At 49.6% G+C, this 14,092-nt stretch overlaps 1 protein-coding gene and 1 non-coding gene across 3 annotated transcripts in view; one reads left to right on the plus strand and one right to left on the minus strand.

Moving 5' to 3' along the window:
* The window catches only part of ank3b (ankyrin 3b), a 483,498-nt gene that overhangs the window by 441,241 nt on the left and 28,165 nt on the right, over positions 1 to 14,092 (minus strand). The window lies entirely within an intron of this gene.
* trnaa-ugc (transfer RNA alanine (anticodon UGC)) lies at positions 13,360 to 13,435 on the plus strand. The gene has a single exon. It is a non-coding gene; the product is annotated as a tRNA-Ala (tRNA).

Below are 14,092 nucleotides of genomic sequence, written 5' to 3' on the forward strand. Positions count from 1 at the left end.
CTGGCTGGTTGACTGACTGGCTGGTTGACTGACTGGCTGGCTGGCTGGCTGACTGGCTGTCTGACTGGCTGGCTGGTTGGCTGGCTGGCTGTCTGACTGGCTGGCTGGTTGGCTGGCTGGCTGGTTGGCTGGCTGGCTGGTTGACTGACTGGCTGGTTGGCTGGCTGGCTGACTGGCTGGCTGACTGGCTGGCTGGTTGGCTGGCTGTCTGACTGGCTGGCTGGTTGGCTGGCTGGCTGGTTGGCTGGCTGGTTGACTGACTGGCTGACTGGCTGGTTGGCTGGCTGGTTGACTGACTGGCTGGTTGGCTGGCTGGCTGACTGGCTGTCTGACTGGCTGGCTGGTTGGCTGACTGGCTGGCTGACTGGCTGGCTGGTTGGCTGGCTGGCTGGTTGGCTGACTGGCTGGCTGGTTGGCTGGTTGGCTGGCTGACTGGCTGGCTGGTTGGCTGGCTGTCTGACTGGCTGGTTGGCTGGCTGGCTGGTTGGCTGGCTGGCTGGTTGACTGACTGGCTGACTGGCTGGCTGGCTGGTTGGCTGGCTGGTTGACTGACTGGCTGGTTGGCTGGCTGGCTGGCTGTCTGACTGGCTGGTTGGCTGACTGGCTGGCTGACTGGCTGACTGGTTGGCTGGCTGGCTGGTTGGCTGGCTGGCTGACTGGCTGGCTGGTTGGCTGGTTGGCTGACTGGCTGGTTGGCTGGTTGGCTGACTGGCTGGTTGGCTGACTGGCTGGCTGTCTGACTGGCTGGCTGGCTGGCTGGTTGACTGACTGGCTGGCTGACTGGCTGACTGGCTGGCTGGCTGGTTGGCTGGCTGTCTGACTGGCTGGTTGGCTGGTTGGCTGGTTGGCTGGTTGGCTGACTGGCTGGCTGACTGGCTGGCTGGTTGGCTGGCTGGTTGGCTGGCTGGCTGGCTGGCTGGTTGGCTGGCTGTCTGACTGGCTGGCTGGTTGGCTGGCTGGTTGACTGACTGGCTGGCTGACTGACTGGCTGGTTGGCTGGCTGGCTGGCTGGTTGGCTGGCTGTCTGACTGGCTGACTGGCTGACTGGTTGGCTGGCTGACTGGCTGTCTGACTGGCTGGCTGGTTGGCTGGCTGGCTGGTTGACTGACTGGCTGGCTGGCTGACTGGCTGGCTGGCTGTCTGACTGGCTGGCTGGTTGGCTGGCTGGTTGGCTGGCTGGCTGGCTGGCTGGCTGGCTGGTTGGCTGGCTGTCTGACTGGCTGGCTGGTTGGCTGGCTGGTTGACTGACTGGCTGGCTGGCTGACTGGCTGACTGGCTGGCTGGCTGACTGGCTGGTTGGCTGGCTGGCTGGCTGGCTGTCCTAATGAAGTTATTTTCAGCTTGGGCTACATATGACCATTACAATATCAAAATGCTTTCTTTTTGTTGACCAGTGCTTTGAGGGAGGGAGGGAGGGAGGGAGGGAGGGAGGGAGGGAGGAGTCTGTCTGTTTGGGCGAGGTTAGAAGGATGGATGGAGGGAGGGAGAGAGAAGGAGAGAAGGAGGAGAGGAGTGTCTGTTTGGGCGAGGTAGAAGGATGGATGGATGGAAGGAGAGAGAAGGAGAGAAGGAGGAGAGGAGTCTGTCTGTCTGGGCGAGGTCAGCTCCAGTCCCCTGCTGGTATTCAGCCAACTATCTCCTAGGCAACTGACATGAGCCACAAATAGAACACCACCACACTGAATCCCTACGCCACACCGTGCCACACCAGACCTACACACTCAGATCCTTCCACCGTGACAGATAACGCCTGGTAAAAACACAGAGACCGGTCCACATCCGCCACACCTAACACCTTACATCATCACTCATTCATCAACATGAGGTCCTTCTGAAGTCATTCCTTCACAAACACCAACACTCCAAATGAGAGATGCGTAATTACCAGTCCTTAATCAACCACAACAGTCTTTTTAATGGGTTGTTCATCTGTAAGGGTGTGAATCCGTGTTAGAGAGAAGGTTCATTACATGTGACCTTTCATCCAAAAGGAATAAATACCTTAGAACTACTGGATTCATCTCTGTACATTGTATCTGTGTCAACATGAGGGACGTGTAAACAAACATGGAGGGGCACTTCTGGAGGGGGGTGAGGCAGGGAGGGGTGGTGGTGGTGGGGGGGGGCTGTGAAGCAGGAAGTTCCTGTCATGGAGCTAAGCTGGCATTAGAGTAGATATAGAACCACCCAGCTGAGCTGACGAGCAGTATGGTCCTGGTACTGCTGAGAGGAGACCAGAGGCTCTGGGACTGTTGTAAAGACCCTACAGCTGACTGAGAGGAGACCAGAGGCTCTGGGACTGTTGTAAAGACCCTACAGCTGACTGAGAGGAGACCAGAGGCTCTGGGACTGTAGTAAAGACCCTACAGCTGACTGAGAGGAGACCAGTGGCTCTGGGACTGTTGTAAAGACCCTACAGCTGACTGAGAGGAGACCAGCGGCTCTGGGACTGTTGTAAAGACCATACAGCTGACTGAGAGGAGACCAGCGGCTCTGGGACTGTTGTAAAGACCCTACAGCTGACTGAGAGGAGACCAGCGGCTCTGGGACTGTTGTAAAGACCCTACAGCTGACTGAGAGGAGACCAGCAGCTCTGGGACTGTTGTAAGGACCCTACAGCTGACTGAGAGGAGACCAGAGGCTCTGGGACTGTTGTAAAGACCCTACAGCTGACTGAGAGGAGACCAGCGGCTCTGGGACTGTTGTAAAGACCCTACAGCTGACTGAGAGGAGACCAGCGGCTCTGGGACTGTTGTAAAGACCCTACAGCTGACTGAGAGGAGACCAGAGGCTCTGGGACTGTTGTAAAGACCCTACAGCTGACTGAGAGGAGACCAGTGGCTCTGGGACTGTAGTAAAGACCCTACAGCTGACTGAGAGGAGACCAGAGGCTCTGGGACTGTTGTAAAGACCCTACAGCTGACTGAGAGGAGACCAGAGGCTCTGGGACTGTTGTAAAGACCCTACAGCTGACTGAGAGGAGACCAGAGGCTCTGGGACTGTTGTAAAGACCCTACAGCTGACTGAGAGGAGACCAGAGGCTCTGGGACTGTTGTAAAGACCCTACAACTGACTGAGAGGAGACCAGAGGCTCTGGGACTGTTGTAAAGACCCTACAGCTGAATGAGAGGAGACCAGAGGCTCTGGGACTGTTGTAAAGACCTTACAGCTGACTGAGAGGAGACCAGTGGCTCTGGGACTGTTGTAAAGACCCTACAGCTGACTGAGAGGAGACCAGCAGCTCTGGGACTGTTGTAAAGACCCTACAGCTGACTGAGAGGAGACCAGCGGCTCTGGGACTGTTGTAAAGACCCTACAGCTGACTGAGAGGAGACCAGCAGCTCTGGGACTGTTGTAAAGACCCTACAGCTGACTGAGAGGAGACCAGAGGCTCTGGGACTGTTGTAAAGACTTTACAGCTGACTGAGAGGAGACCAGTGGCTCTGGGACTGTTGTAAAGACCCTACAGCTGACTGAGAGGAGACCAGCAGCTCTGGGACTGTTGTAAAGACCCTACAGCTGACTGAGAGGAGACCAGCGGCTCTGGGACTGTTGTAAAGACCCTACAGCTGACTGAGAGGAGACCAGCAGCTCTGGGACTGTTGTAAAGACCCTACAGCTGACTGAGAGGAGACCAGAGGCTCTGGGACTGTTGTAAAGACCCTACAGCTGACTGAGAGGAGACCAGCAGCTCTGGGACTGTTGTAAAGACCCTACAGCTGACTGAGAGGAGACCAGAGGCTCTGGGACTGTTGTAAAGACTTTACAGCTGACTGAGAGGAGACCAGCGGCTCTGGGACTGTTGTAAAGACCCTACAGCTGACTGAGAGGAGACCAGCAGCTCTGGGACTGTTGTAAAGACCCTACAGCTGACTGAGAGGAGACCAGCGGCTCTGGGACTGTTGTAAAGACCCTACAGCTGACTGAGAGGAGACCAGCAGCTCTGGGACTGTTGTAAAGACCCTACAGCTGACTGAGAGGAGACCAGAGGCTCTGGGACTGTTGTAAAGACTTTACAGCTGACTGAGAGGAGACCAGCGGCTCTGGGACTGTTGTAAAGACCCTACAGCTGACTGAGAGGAGACCACCGGCTCTGGGACTGTTGTAAAGACCCTACAGCTGACTGAGAGGAGACCAGAGGCTCTGGGACTGTTGTAAAGACCCTACAGCTGACTGAGAGGAGACCAGAGGCTCTGGGACTGTTGTAAAGACCCTACAGCTGACTGAGAGGAGACCAGCGGCTCTGGGACTGTTGTAAAGACCCTACAGCTGACTGAGAAGAGACCAGAGGCTCTGGGACTGTTGTCAAGACCCTACAGCTGACTGAGAGAAGACCAGAGGCTCTGGGACTGTTGTAAAGACCCTACAGCTGACTGAGAGGAGACCAGAGGCTCTGGGACTGTTGTAAAGACCCTACAGCTGACTGAGAGGAGACCAGAGGCTCTGGGACTGTTGTAAAGCCTGACTGAGAGGAGACCAGAGGCTCTGGGACTGTAGTAAAGACCCTACAGCTGACTGAGAGGAGACCAGAGGCTCTGGGACTGTTGTAAAGACCCTACAGCTGACTGAGAGGAGACCAGTGGCTCTGGGACTGTTGTAAAGACCCTACAGCTGACTGAGAGGAGACCAGAGGCTCTGGGACTGTTGTAAAGACCCTACAGCTGACTGAGAGGAGACCAGTGGCTCTGGGACTGTTGTAAAGACCCTACAGCTGACTGAGAGGAGACCAGTGGCTCTGGGACTGTTGTAAAGACCCTACAGCTGACTGAGAGGAGATCAGAGGCTCTGGGACTGTTGTAAAGACCTTACAGCTGACTGAGAGGAGACCAGAGGCTCTGGGACTGTTGTAAAGACCCTACAGCTGACTGAGAGGAGACCAGAGGCTCTGGGACTGTTGTAAAGACCCTACAGCTGACTGAGAGGAGATCAGCGGCTATGGGACTGTAGTAAAGACCCTACAGCTGACTGAGAGGAGACCAGCGGCTCTGGGACTGTTGTAAAGACCCTACAGCTGACTGAGAGGAGACCAGCGGCTCTGGGACTGTTGTAAAGACCCTACAGCTGACTGAGAGGAGACCAGCGGCTCTGGGACTGTTGTAAAGACCCTACAGCTGACTGAGAGGAGACCAGCGGCTCTGGGACTGTTGTAAAGACCCTACAGCTGACTGAGAGGAGACCAGAGGCTCTGGGACTGTAGTAAAGACCCTACAGCTGACTGAGAGGAGACCAGAGGCTCTGGGACTGTTGTAAAGACCCTACAGCTGACTGAGAGGAGACCAGAGGCTCTGGGACTGTTGTAAAGACCCTACAGCTGACTGAGAGGAGACCAGTGGCTCTGGGACTGTTGTAAAGACCTTACAGCTGACTGAGAGGAGACCAGCGGCTCTGGGACTGTTGTAAAGACCCTACAGCTGACTGAGAGGAGACCAGCGGCTCTGGGACTGTTGTAAAGACCTTACAGCTGACTGAGAGGAGACCAGCGGCTCTGGGACTGTTGTAAAGACCCTACAGCTGACTGAGAGGAGACCAGCGGCTCTGGGACTGTTGTAAAGACCCTACAGCTGACTGAGAGGAGACCAGCGGCTCTGGGACTGTTGTAAAGACCTTACAGCTGACTGAGAGGAGACCAGATGCTCTGGGACTGTTGTAAAGACCCTACAGCTGACTGAGAGGAGACCAGCGGCTCTGGGACTGTTGTAAAGACCCTACAGCTGACTGAGAGGAGACCAGCGGCTCTGGGACTGTTGTAAAGACCTTACAGCTGACTGAGAGGAGACCAGATGCTCTGGGACTGTTGTAAAGACCCTACAGCTGACTGAGAGGAGACCAGCGGCTCTGGGACTGTTGTAAAGACCTTACAGCTGACTGAGAGGAGACCAGAGGCTCTGGGACTGTTGTAAAGACCCTACAGCTGACTGAGAGGAGACCAGCGGCTCTGGGACTGTTGTAAAGACCCTACAGCTGACTGAGAGGAGACCAGAGGCTCTGGGACTGTTGTAAAGACCCTACAGCTGACTGAGAGGAGACCAGCGGCTCTGGGACTGTTGTAAAGACCCTACAGCTGACTGAGAGGAGACCAGCGGCTCTGGGACTGTTGTAAAGACCCTACAGCTGACTGAGAGGAGACCAGATGCTCTGGGACTGTTGTAAAGACCTTACAGCTGACTGAGAGGAGACCAGCGGCTCTGGGACTGTTGTAAAGACCCTACAGCTGACTGAGAGGAGACCAGCGGCTCTGGGACTGTTGTAAAGACCCTACAGCTGACTGAGAGGAGACCAGCGGCTCTGGGACTGTTGTAAAGACCCTACAGCTGACTGAGAGGAGACCAGCGGCTCTGGGACTGTTGTAAAGACCCTACAGCTGACTGAGAGGAGACCAGAGGCTCTGGGACTGTTGTAAAGACTTTACAGCTGACTGAGAGGAGACCAGCCCTGCTCCCTATATAGTGCACTACTTTATACTACAGCCCTATTCCCTATGTAGTACACTACTTTATACTACAGCCATATTCTCTATATAGTGCACTACTTTATACTACAGCCCTGCTCCCTATATAGTGCACTACTTTATACTACAGCCCTATTCCCTATATAGTGCACTACTTTATACTACAGCCCTATTCCCTATATAGTGCACTACTTTATACTACAGCCCTGTTCCCTATGCAGTGCACTACTTTATACTACAGCCCTATTCCCTATATAGTACACTACTTTATACTACAGCCCTATTCCCTATATAGTGCACTACTTTATACTACAGCCCTATTCCCTATATAGTGCACTACTTTATACTACAGACCTATTCCCTATGCAGTGCACTACTTTATACTACAGCCCTATTCCCTATATAGTACACTACTTTATAATACAGCCCTATTCCCTATATAGTGCACTACTGTATACTACAGCCCTATTCCCTATATAGTGCACTACTTTATACTACAGCCCTATTCCCTATATAGTACACTACTGTATACTACAGCCCTGTTCCCTATATAGTGCACTACTTTATACTACAGCCCTATTCCCTACATAGTGCACTACTTTTGGGCAGGACCCATAGGGAATAGGTTGCCATTTGAGCCGCTGACATAGTGGCAGGAGAACACAGAGGAAGACGAGGGAAGGCCTCCTCGTTGTGCTGAAAACAACCAAGTACACGCAGCAACACAACGCCAGGGGCTGGTAACTCATCAGACTGGTATAAAGTCTCATAAAGACAGGGTTTATACCAGTCTAAAACAACCAAGTACACGCAGCAACACAAGGCCAGGGGCTGGTAACTCATCAGACTGGTATAAAGTCTCATAAAGACAGGGTTTATACCAGTCTAAAACAACCAAGTACACGCAGCAACACAACGCCAGGGGCTGGTAACTCATCAGACTGGTATAAAGTCTCATAAAGACAGGGTTTATACCAGTCTAAAACAACCAAGTACACGCAGCAACACAACGCCAGGGGCTGGTAACTCATCAGACTGGTATAAAGTCTCATAAAGACAGGGTTTATACCAGTCTAAAACAACCAAGTACACGCAGCAACACAAGGCCAGGGGCTGGTAACTCATCAGACTGGTATAAAGTCTCATAAAGACAGGGTTTATACCAGTCTAAAACAACCAAGTACACACAGCAACACAACGCCAGGGGCTGGTAACTCATCAGACTGGTATAAAGTCTCATAAAGACAGGGTTTATACCAGTCTAGATAACACAGTTCCTTATTGTACTGAGACTGGTATAAAGTCTCATAAAGACAGGGTTTATACCAGTCTAGATAACACAGTTCCTTATTGTACTGAGACTGGTATAAAGTCTCATAAGGACAGGGTTTCTACCAGTCTAGATAACACAGTTCCTTATTGTACTGAGACTGGTATAAAGTCCTCATAAGGACAGGGTTTATACCAGTCTAGATAACACAGTTCCTTATTGTACTCAGGATGGTATAAAGTCCTCATAAGGACAGGGTTTATACCAGTCTAGATAACACAGTTCCTTATTGTACTGAGACTGGTATAAAGTCTCATAAGGACAGGGTTTATACCAGTCTAGATAACACAGTTCCTTATTGTACTGAGACTGGTATAAAGTCTCATAAGGACAGGGTTTATACCAGTCTAGATAACACAGTTCCTTATTGTACTGAGACTGGTATAAAGTCTCATAAGGACAGGGTTTATACCAGTCTAGATAACACAGTTCCTTATTGTACTGAGACTGGTATAAAGTCTCATAAGGACAGGGTTTATACCAGTCTAGATAACACAGTTCCTTATTGTACTGAGACTGGTATAAAGTCTCATAAGGACAGGGTTTATACCAGTCTAGATAACACAGTTCCTTATTGTACTGAGACTGGTATAAAGTCTCATAAGGACAGGGTTTATACCAGTCTAGATAACACAGTTCCTTATTGTACTGAGACTGGTATAAAGTCTCATAAGGACAGGGTTTATACCAGTCTAGATAACACAGTTCCTTATTGTACTGAGACTGGTATAAAGTCTCATAAGGACAGGGTTTATACCAGTCTCACACCCCTCTTTCCTCTGAGTTGAAACGTCTTAATCACAACAACAGTTTTGATTTACTCTAATAATAACCTCTTATTAATCACAACAACAGTGCTTATTGACTCTTATAATAACCTCTTATTAGCTCTTATAATAACCACTTATTAGCTCTTATAATAACCACTTATTAGCTCTTATAATAACCTCGTATTAATCACAACAGTTTTGATTTACTCTAATAATAACCTCAACAACAGTGCTTATTGACTCTTATAATAACCTCTTATTAGCTCTTATAATAACCTCTTATTAGCTCTTATAATAACCTCTTATTAGCTCTTATAATAACCTCGTATTAATCACAACAGTTTTGATTTACTCTAATAATAACCTCTTATTAATCACAACAACAGTGCTTATTGACTCTTATAATAACCTCTTATTAGATCTTATAATAAATTCTAATGAATCACAACAACAGTTCTCATTACCTCTTGTAATTGTGACCTGACTAACACACATCAAGTCTTCTCTATCAGCTCTTATTAGAAGCTGTTATTAGAAGCTGTTATTATCCACACAGCAGGCCAACAGCTATCACATGGAGGCCTGCAGACGCCCCAGCATGGGGTAGCACCTGCTGCACTTCATCAGGGCTTCTACTGAGTCCCTGGAACCCCATTACATCATTAAAGACTCCAGCCACCCAGATCATAGTCTGTTTCCTCTGCTGAGTCCCTGGAACCCCATTACATCATTAAAGACTCCAGGCACCCAGGTCATAGACTGTTCCCTCTGCTGAGTCCCTGGAACCCCATTAAATCATTAAAGACTCCAGCCACCCAGGTCATAGACTGTTCCCTCTGCTGAGTCCCTGGAACCCCATTACATCATTAAAGACTCCAGGCACCCAGGTCATAGACTGTTCCCTCTGCTGAGTCCCTGGAACCCCATTAAATCATTAAAGACTCCAGCCACCCAGGTCATAGACTGTTCCCTCTGCTGAGTCCCTGGAACCCCATTAAATCATTAAAGACTCCAGCCACCCAGGTCATAGACTGTCCCTCTGCTTCTGCTGAGTCCCCAGAACCCCATTACATCATTAAAGACTCCAGCCACCCAGATCATAGTCTGTTTCCTCTGCTGAGTCCCTGGAACCCCATTACATCATTAAAGACTCCAGGCACCCAGGTCATAGACTGTTCCCTCTGCTGAGTCCCTGGAACCCCATTAAATCATTAAAGACTCCAGCCACCCAGGTCATAGACTGTCCCTCTGCTTCTACTGAGTCCCTGGAACCCCATTACATCATTAAAGACTCCAGCCACCCAGATCATAGTCTGTTTCCTCTGCTGAGTCCCTGGAACCCCATTACATCATTAAAGACTGCAGCCACCCAGGTCATAGACTGTTCCCTCTGCTGAGTCCCTGGAACCCCATTAAATCATTAAAGACTACAGCCACCCAGGTCATAGACTGTTCCCTCTGCTGAGTCCCTGGAACCCCATTACATCATTAAAGACTCCAGGCACCCAGGTCATAGACTGTTCCCTCTGCTGAGTCCCTGGAACCCCATTAAATCATTAAAGACTCCAGCCACCCAGGTCATAGACTGTTCCCTCTGCTGAGTCCCTGGAACCCCATTAAATCATTAAAGACTCCAGCCACCCAGGTCATAGACTGTCCCTCTGCTTCTGCTGAGTCCCCAGAACCCCATTAAATCATTAAAGACTCCAGACACCCAGATCATAGACTGTTCCCTCTGCTGAGTCCCTGGAACCCCATTAAATCATTAAAGACTCCAGCCACCCAGGTCATAGACTGTTCCCTCTGCTGAGTCCCTGGAACCCCATTAAATCATTAAAGACTCCAGCCACCCAGGTCATAGACTGTCCCTCTGCTTCTGCTGAGTCCCCAGAACCCCATTAAATCATTAAAGACTCCAGCCACCCAGATCATAGACTGTTCCCTCTGCTGAGTCCCTGGAACCCCATTAAATCATTAAATACTCCAGCCACCCAGATCATAGACTGTCCCTCTGCTGAGTCCCTGGAACCCCATTAAATCATTAAAGACTCCAGCCACCCAGATCATAGACTGTTCCCTCTGCTGAGTCCCTGGAACCCCATTAAATCATTAAAGACTCCAGCCACCCAGATCACAGACTGTTCCCTCTGCTGAGTCCCTGGAACCCCATTAAATCATTAAAGACTCCAGCCACCCAGATCATAGACTGTTCCCTCTGCTTCTGCTGAGTCCCCAGAACCCCATTAAATCATTAAAGACTCCAGCCACCCAGATCATAGACTGTTCCCTCTGCTGAGTCCCTGGAACCCCATTAAATCATTAAAGACTCCAGCCACCCAGATCATAGACTGTTACCTCTGCTGAGTCCCTGGAACCCCATTAAATCATTAAAGACTCCAGAACCCAGATCATAGACTGTTCCCTCTGCTTCTGCTGAGTCCCTGGAACCCCATTAAATCATTAAAGACTCCAGCCACCCAGGTCATAGACTGTCCCTCTGCTTCTGCTGAGTCCCCAGAACCCCATTAAATCATTAAAGACTCCAGCCACCCAGATCATAGACTGTTCCCTCTGCTGAGTCCCTGGAACCCCATTAAATCATTAAATACTCCAGCCACCCAGATCATAGACTGTCCCTCTGCTGAGTCCCTGGAACCCCATTAAATCATTAAAGACTCCAGCCACCCAGATCATAGACTGTTCCCTCTGCTGAGTCCCTGGAACCCCATTAAATCATTAAAGACTCCAGCCACCCAGATCACAGACTGTTCCCTCTGCTGAGTCCCTGGAACCCCATTAAATCATTAAAGACTCCAGCCACCCAGATCATAGACTGTTCCCTCTGCTTCTGCTGAGTCCCCAGAACCCCATTAAATCATTAAAGACTCCAGCCACCCAGATCATAGACTCTTCCCTCTGCTGAGTCCCTGGAACCCCATTAAATCATTAAAGACTCCAGCCACCCAGATCATAGACTGTTACCTCTGCTGAGTCCCTGGAACCCCATTAAATCATTAAAGACTCCAGAACCCAGATCATAGACTGTTCCCTCTGCTTCTGCTGAGTCCCTGGAACCCCATTAAATCATTAAAGACTCCAGCCACCCAGATCATAGACTGTTCCCTCTGCTTCTGCTGAGTCCCTGGAACCCCATTAAATCATTAAAGACTCCAGCCACCCAGATCATAGACTGTTCCCTCTGCTGAGTCCCTGGAACCCCATTAAATCATTAAAGACTCCAGCCACCCAGGTCATAGACTGTTCCCTCTGCTTCTGCTGAGTCCCCAGAACCCCATTAAATCATTAAAGACTCCAGCCACCCAGATCATAGACTGTTCCCTCTGCTGAGTCCCTGGAACCCCATTAAATCATTAAAGACTCCAGCCACCCAGGTCATAGACTGTTCCCTCTGCTGAGTCCCTGGAACCCCATTAAATCATTAAAGACTCCAGCCACCCAGGTCATAGACTGTTACCTCTGCTGAGTCCCTGGAACCCCATTAAATCATTAAAGACTCCAGCCACCCAGGTCATAGACTGTCCTCTCTGCTGAGTCCCTGGAACCCCATTAAATCATTAAAGACTCCAGCCACCCAGGTCATAGACTGTTCCCTCTGCTAAAGCACAGCAAGCGGTACCGGTGCAACAAGTCTGTCATAAGACTGTTAAATATCTAAACAGTTAACTAGATGGTTACATAGGTGTTCTCTACATCATCACAGTATGTCCTGTACCAGGTGTTCTCTACATCACCACAGTATGTCCTGTACCAGGTGTTCTCTACATCACCACAGTATGTCCTGTACCAGGTGTTCTCTACCTCATCACAGTATGTCCTGTACCAGGTGTTCTCTACCTCATCACAGTATGTCCTGTACCAGGTGTTCTCTACCTCATCACAGTATGTCCTGTACCAGGTGTTCTCTACCTCATCACAGTATGTCCTGTGTTCTCTACATCACCACAGTATGTCCTGTACCAGGTGTTCTCTACATCACCACAGTATGTCCTGTACCAGGTGTTCTCTACCTCATCACAGTATGTCCTGTACCAGGTGTTCTCTACCTCATCACAGTATGTCCTGTACCAGGTGTTCTCTACCTCATCACAGTATGTCCTGTACCAGGTGTTCTCTACATCATCACAGTATGTCCTGTACCAGGTGTTCTCTACATCACCACAGTATGTCCTGTGTTCTCTACATCATCACAGTATGTCCTGTACCAGGTGTTCCCCACATCATCACAGTATGTCCTGTACCAGGTGTTCTCTACATCACCACAGTATATCCTGTACCAGGTGTTCCCCACATCATCACAGTATGTCCTGTACCAGGTGTTCTCTACATCATCACAGTATGTCCTGTGTTCCCCACATCATCACAGTATGTCCTCTACCAGGTGTTCTCTACATCACCACAGTATGTCCTGTACCAGGTGTTCTCTACCTCATCACAGTATGTCCTGTGTTCTCTACATCACCACAGTATGTCCTGTACCAGGTGTTCTCTACATCAACACAGTATGTCCTGTACCAGGTGTTCTCTACATCATCACAGTATGTCCTGTACCAGGTGTTCTCTACCTCACCACAGTATGTCCTGTACCAGGTGTTCTCTACCTCATCACAGTATGTCCTGTACCAGGTGTTCTCTACCTCATCACAGTATGTCCTGTACCAGGTGTTCTCTACATCATCACAGTATGTCCTGTACCAGGTGTTCTCTACCTCATCACAGTATGTCCTGTGTTCTCTACATCATCACAGTATGTCCAGTACCAGGTGTTCTCTACATCAACACAGTATGTCCTGGGCCCCGTGTGGCTCAGTTGGTAGAGCATGGCGCTTGCAACGCCAGGGTTGTGGGTTCGATTCCCACGGGGGGCCAGTACAAAAAAAGTATGAATGTATGTACTTGTAAGTCGCTCTGGATAAGAGCGTCTGCTAAATGACTTAAATGTAAATGTAAATGTAAACACAGTATGTCCTGTACCAGGTGTTCTCTACATCATCACAGTATGTCCTGTACCAGGTGTTCTCTACCTCATCACAGTATGTCCTGTACCAGGTGTTCTCTACATCATCACAGTATGTCCTGTACCAGGTGTTCTCTACATCACCACAGTATGTCCTGTACCAGGTGTTCTCTACATCATCACAGTATGTCCTGTACCAGGTGTTCTCTACCTCATCACAGTATGTCCTGTACCAGGTGTTCTCTACAGTTTGCTATTTGCTAGTTTTTGTTTGTATGTACTATGGATCCCCATTAGCTGCTGCCAAGGCAGCACAATTTATAGTAGGCTTAAATTGAAAATATGGCACATAGGAGTGGAAATATCGTCCTCTATTATCCTCAGTAATTTCCCATCCAAGTTGTCAGACCCCGTGGCTTGTCATTGTTGATAGACAATAATCTTTTTTTTCACCTCTTCCACACTGACTTTACAGAATTCAGAATTACAATGCTTGTCTTTCATAATTTGGTCAGATGTACATGGATGTGTGGTGTCAGTGTTTGTTTCTGGCATGTCATGTCTACATT

Source organism: Salvelinus fontinalis, chromosome 1 (genome assembly GCF_029448725.1).
Source record: "Salvelinus fontinalis isolate EN_2023a chromosome 1, ASM2944872v1, whole genome shotgun sequence".
Lineage (NCBI taxonomy): Eukaryota > Metazoa > Chordata > Actinopteri > Salmoniformes > Salmonidae > Salvelinus > Salvelinus fontinalis.